The sequence below is a fragment of the Penaeus monodon genome, chromosome 16 (genome assembly GCF_015228065.2).
Source record: "Penaeus monodon isolate SGIC_2016 chromosome 16, NSTDA_Pmon_1, whole genome shotgun sequence".
NCBI lineage: Eukaryota > Metazoa > Arthropoda > Malacostraca > Decapoda > Penaeidae > Penaeus > Penaeus monodon.
The window spans coordinates 3,949,433-3,955,291 of NC_051401.1; positions in this window are offsets into that span (position 1 = coordinate 3,949,433).

Genomic DNA, 5,859 nt, shown 5'->3' on the forward strand with positions numbered 1-5,859 from the left:
TCTCGCGTAACCAGATAACACTGTTATCGATTTCTCTCTCTCTCTTCTCTCTCTCTCTCTCTCTCTCTCTCTTTCTCTCTCTCTCTCTCTTCTCTCTTCTCTCTCTGTCTCTGGATCTCTTCTCTTCTCTCTCTCTCTCTCTCTCTCTCTCTCTCTCTCTCTCTCTCTCTCTCTCTCTCTATCTATCTATCTATCTCACTTTTTTATTCTCTCTCACTTTTTTTATCTCTCTCACTTTTTCTCTCTCTGTTTGTGTGCGTGCGTGCGTGTGTGCGTGCATGTCTCCAGCTGATAAATCTCTGTCCCCTAATCCCCCGCGACGTTTTATTGACTCGGGAGATGATGAGATTATGATGGGGGGGGGGGGGTAGAAGGAGGGGGAGGTTCGAGGGATAGTGGGAGGGGGAGGTTCGAGGGGTAGTGGAAGGGGGAGGTTCGAGGGGTAGTGGAAGGGGGAGGGGGGTGGAGGAGGAGGAGGAGGAGGTACTCGATACATAGAAGGAAAGTTTTAAAGTGTTTGTATCTATTTATCTATTTAATTGGTTATTTGTATATTTATTTATATTTTTATCTTTTTAAAAGGTTTCCTAAAACTAGTGGATTTTTTTTTTTTTTTTTATTCTTGCATTTCGTTGTTTTTTATTTTCTATTTTTTTTCTATTTATTTCTTTATATTTTCTAGCATTATTGTTTTTTCTAATAGTATTTTTTAAGACTTTTTTGTTATTTGGATCAGGATCCTAATAATATCATTACTTATGATAACGATAAGGCCGCGGTGGCCGAGTGGTTAGAGCGTCGGACTCAAGACTGCCACGACGGCAATCGGAGTTCGAGGGTTCGAGTCACCGGCCGGCGCGTTATTCCCGTGGGCAAGGAACTTCACCTCGATTGCCTACCTAGCCTCTGGGTGGCCAAACCAGCCCAAGTCAAGTGCCGGTCCCAGAACCGGGTAAATAGAGATGGTGACTCGATAAAAAAAAACACCGGGCGGAAGGCAACGGCAAACCACCGCTCTAAGTTGCCAAGAAAATCATGGAAATCCATGATCGCCAACGTCCTTGTGGGACAGGGCACTTGAAAAAAATAATAATAAAAAAAAATAATTAAAGAAAAGATAAGATAACGATAAGGATGACGGTAATGATAATACTAATGATAATTATGTTAATGATATTCATGATATTCCCAAAACGAATAACGAAAAGGATGATAATAATGATAATAATAAGTGATGATTATTAATAACGATAACAAAGATAATTCCAAAAAGGGTGATGATAATGATATTAATACGTGATGATAATTAATAACGATAATAATAATTATGATATTCCTAAAACTAATTACTAAAAATGTGATAATAATGATGATAATGACTGATGATAATTAATAACGATAATATTATTAATGTTCCCAAAGCTGATAATGAAAATGCTGATTAATAATGATAACAATAACACTAATGATGATAATTTTAACGATAATGATATCTATGATATTCCTCAAGCTAATAACGATGGAAAACAGTGACATCTGTTGCCATGAAGCTGCCTTAATTAAACGACTTAATTAAGCGGCTTAATTACTGAATAAGTAACCCCCCTTCCATAATCTACCTGAAGAAAAACTCTCATGCCTTTCAAAAAACGACAAAAAAAAAATAATGAAAGATTAAAAAAAAAAAAAAAAAAAAAACACCTGAAGAAAAACGATAAAAAAAAATAAAAGAAGAAATAAAAAAATAAGTAAATGAAAAAAATATATATATAAAAAAGCGAACTTAACCCCATAACCTACCTGAAGAAAAACTTCCATGCCTTAAAAAAAAAAAAAAAAAAAAAAATCTTGAAGCGACGGTGATTAGCGAAACTTTTTAAACCAGAGGCTAGAGTTACGAAATAGTTAAGCTTCCAACACTTTCGGTATCGTGTGGTATCTCGGCTATTGCGTGGTATTTTGACAACCGCTTTATTGGTCATCGTGTTGTATTTGGGTAATCGTGTGGTTTTTGTGGCTATTGTGTGGTATTTTGACTATCGTTTGGTATTGGGTATTGTGTGGTATTTTAGCTATGGTGTGGTATCTGGGCTATTGTGTGGTATTTTGCTAATCGCTTCATTGGCCATCGCGTGATATTTGGGTAATCATGTGGTATTTTAACCGTCGCTTGGCAGTGGGTATTGTGTGGTATCTTAGCTATTGTGTGGTATTCTGGCTACCGTGTGGTATTGTAGCTATCGCGTGGTTTCGTGTGGTTACTACAGCTGTGGTATCCTTACCTTCATTGAGGGTTACCAGCGCGTCCAGCTCTTGGGTATAGAGCTCGGTCTTGTGAGTCGTGAGTGTTCCAGAGGCAGGCAGGCAGGTATGGAGGTAGGTAGGTAGGTAGGTAAGCAGACAGACAGACAGACGGACAGACAGAGACAGACAGACAGACAGACAGACAGACGGACGGACAGACAGAGAGACGGACGGACAGACAAACGGACAGACAGACAAACAGACGGATAGACAGACAGACAGAGAAAGAGATGGAGAAATACGCCAAATGTGGTTGGTAATGGTCTCTGTTAAAAATCAATATGTTTGTGTGTGTGTGGGTGTGTGTGTATATTTATTTGTTTATATATATATACATATATATATATACATATACATATGTATAGTTAGATGCACGTGTGCGTGCGTGTGCCTGTATGCATGCATGTATTGCTTTTGCCTCTGAAACATCAAGCAGACAAACACACTCACTTTTGTCAACACGCTCTATGGACGTTTCGGCAGTTATGCTCTTATGGTGATTAATATTGCAAACGCTCACTCGCCTGTCCCTCTATGTGCGATTATTAATAAATGAAAAAAAGAAAAAAATCTAGGCCTTTAAGTTAATTGACCGTTTTTTTTTTTTTTTGTTTTTTTTTATGAGGCCCTTCTTTAATGGTTGTTTGCTCGTTATGGTTAAGGGGTTTTTATTTTATGTCGATGTCATATATTTTTACCCACTATTAAAAAAAAAGAAAAAATGAAAAAAAAAAACTCTTTTTTGCTATTTTCGATTAATCGCTTGAAATTATGTATATAAATAGTATCCTTTATTTATTTGATTATCTATTTAAGGAAAACGGAAATACAAGAGACCAAACGCGAAGAGAGAAAGGAAAAGAAAAGAAATTAATTATGAAAATAATAAATAAATGAATAAATAAATAAAGATAAAAGGGAAGAATTGTAGTCACTTCAAATCTCGCTCACCCAGCCTGCCACTCGCTACGCTATTACATCACGAGGAAGCCAAGTGTTAGCTCTGTTCCTCGAGACGGTCCTCCAAGACAGGCTCTCTGCGGTGTGTGGCTTGTCTTGGATTCCTGGTGCTTTGTTGAAGTCATGGGGAGGTGTGTGTTGGGCGGGTATGGTAATGGGAGGGGGTTGTGTGTGTGTTTGTGTGTGGGAGAGGGAGAAGGAGAGGGAGAAGGAGGGGGAGGGAGAGGGAGAAGGAGGGGGAGGACGAGAGGGAGAGGGAGAAGGAGGGGGAGGGCGAGAGGGAGAGGGAGAGGGAGAGGGAGAGGGAGGGAGAAAGGGAAGGACGGAGGGGAGAGAGAGAGAGGGAGAGAGGGGATGGAAAAGGAAAGGGAAAGGTAAATCGAAAGAATATGAGAGACAGTCAGAGAGAGAGAGAGAGAGAGAGGAAGAGAGACAGAGAGAGTGAGATCATCTCGTAAGTCTGACACAATACAGTACACTCAAAAGAGATGTTTTACAATTACTTAACAAAACTAAAACTGATATAGCAACAACAACAAATAACAAATTTCCAACATGATTTTTTTGTATTAAATCTCGCCATTAAAATCCAGCCGCGACGTATCATACCCGATCTACATATTTATATAAGTTTCGAGACACTTACAGACTTAGAATACGTGTCGATGCACTGAGATGCACACGCGAGGTTCTAATACGGTGATCGTGGGGGTGAAATAATTCGAGGAGGAGGAGGAGAAGGAGAAGAAAGAGGAAGAAGAAGAAGAGGAGGGGGAGGGGGAGGAGGAAGAGGAAGAAGAAGAAGAGGGAGGAGGAAGGGGAGGGGGAAGAGGAGGAGGAGAGGAGGAGAAGAAGGAAGAGGAAGAAGAAGAAGAAGAGGGAGGAGGAGGGAGGAGGAAGAGGAGGAGGAGAAGGAGGAGAAGAAGGAAGAGGAAGAAGAAGAAGAGGGAGGAGGAGGAGGAGAAGGAGAAGAAGAAGAAGAAGAGGTGGAAAAGGATGATGAGGAGGATATTTTTTTTTTCTTTTTTTATGAAGTGTACTTTAAGATTAGATTTGTGGAGGAAATTACAAAGTGAGGAAGCGGAGAAGACGAGAAAATGTGGGAGGAAGGAGAGGAGGTGGAAGCAGAGATGGGGAAAAGGAGGAGAAGGAGAGCAAGAAAGTAGAAATGAAGAGGAAAGGACGAAGGGACAGAGGAAAAAGAAGAAGAATAGAAGGAGGAGGAGGAGGAGAAGAAGAAGAAGAAGAGAAGGAGGGGAGGAAGAGACAGAGGAGGAGGCAGGCAAGAAGAAATTGAAAGGAAGGAGAAAGGTAGACGGAAAAAAAAAGAAAAAGGAGGAGGAGAATAGGAAATAAAAGGAAGGAGGAAAAAGAAGAGGAAAGTAGACAAGGAAGAAGAAGAAAAATGAGAAAAGGAAAAACAAGAAGAAGAAGAAAAGAGAAGGCGAAGAAGAAGCAGAAACCGAAGAATTAGAATCAGAAACATGAATAGAAGGTAATAAAAAAGAAAGAGAAGAAGAAGAAGTAGAAAAGAAAAAGAAGGAGAAGAAAAAGAAAAAAAGAAAAAGGAAAAAGAAGAAAAAGAAAAAAATGATGAAAAAAGAAATGGAAAAAGAAGAAGAGAAAAAAAAGAAGTTGAAGAGAAAGAAGAAGAAAAGGAAAAAGAAGAAGAAGAACAGGAATAAGAAAAAGAAAAAAAGAAGAAAAAGAAAAAAGAAGAAAAAGAAGAAGAAGAAGAGGAAACAGAAGAGGACGAGGAAGCCTACCTTCCTTCCTTCCGCGAGGCCTTCCCTCTAATTGGATTATTTCACACAACACAAGTTCAACTAATCCGAGGAACGCGCAAGTTTACAGATGCGCCGAATAATCTCGACGAGTTGCAGCGAATTTATTGTGGGTGGGTGCAACCGGGGGGGGGGGGGTCGTATATTCCGGGGAAGCTTGTTTGTACTGTTGGTTGTGATAATGATGTTTTTTTTTGATGTGGGTGTTTGGGTGTGGGTGTTTGTGTTTGTGTGTGTGTGTGTTTCTCTCTCTCTCTCTCTCTCCCTCTCTCTCTCTCTTCTCTTCTCTTTCTTCTCTCTTCTCTTTCTTCTCTCTCTCTCTCTCTCCCTCTCTCTCTCTCTCTCTCTCTCTCTCTCTCTCTCTTCTCTCTCTCTCTCTCTCTCTCTCTCTCTCTCTCTCTCTCTCTCTCTCTCTCTCTCTCTCTCTCTCTCTCTCTCTCTCTCTCTCTCTCTCTCTCTTTGCGAATGGTAATTAGTTCAAATTTGTTTTTTTACGAATGACTGACGGTTATAACGATCAGAAAAAGTAAATTGGTGTGATAAAGATTTTGATAACTATCATGATATGAATATGATATCGACAAGTCATAACACTAGTTTTAAGAATATGATGTTTATAACCAAATGATAATGAAAATAGCAGAATTTATGTTAATGATTATGATTATGATGAAAGTCGAATTGAAAAAATATATAAATACGAGAAATAGTACTAGCGACCCAAAATTGATTACAATAATAATAATAATAATGATAATGATGATAATGATAATAATAATAATAATAATAATGATAATAATAATAAAAATAC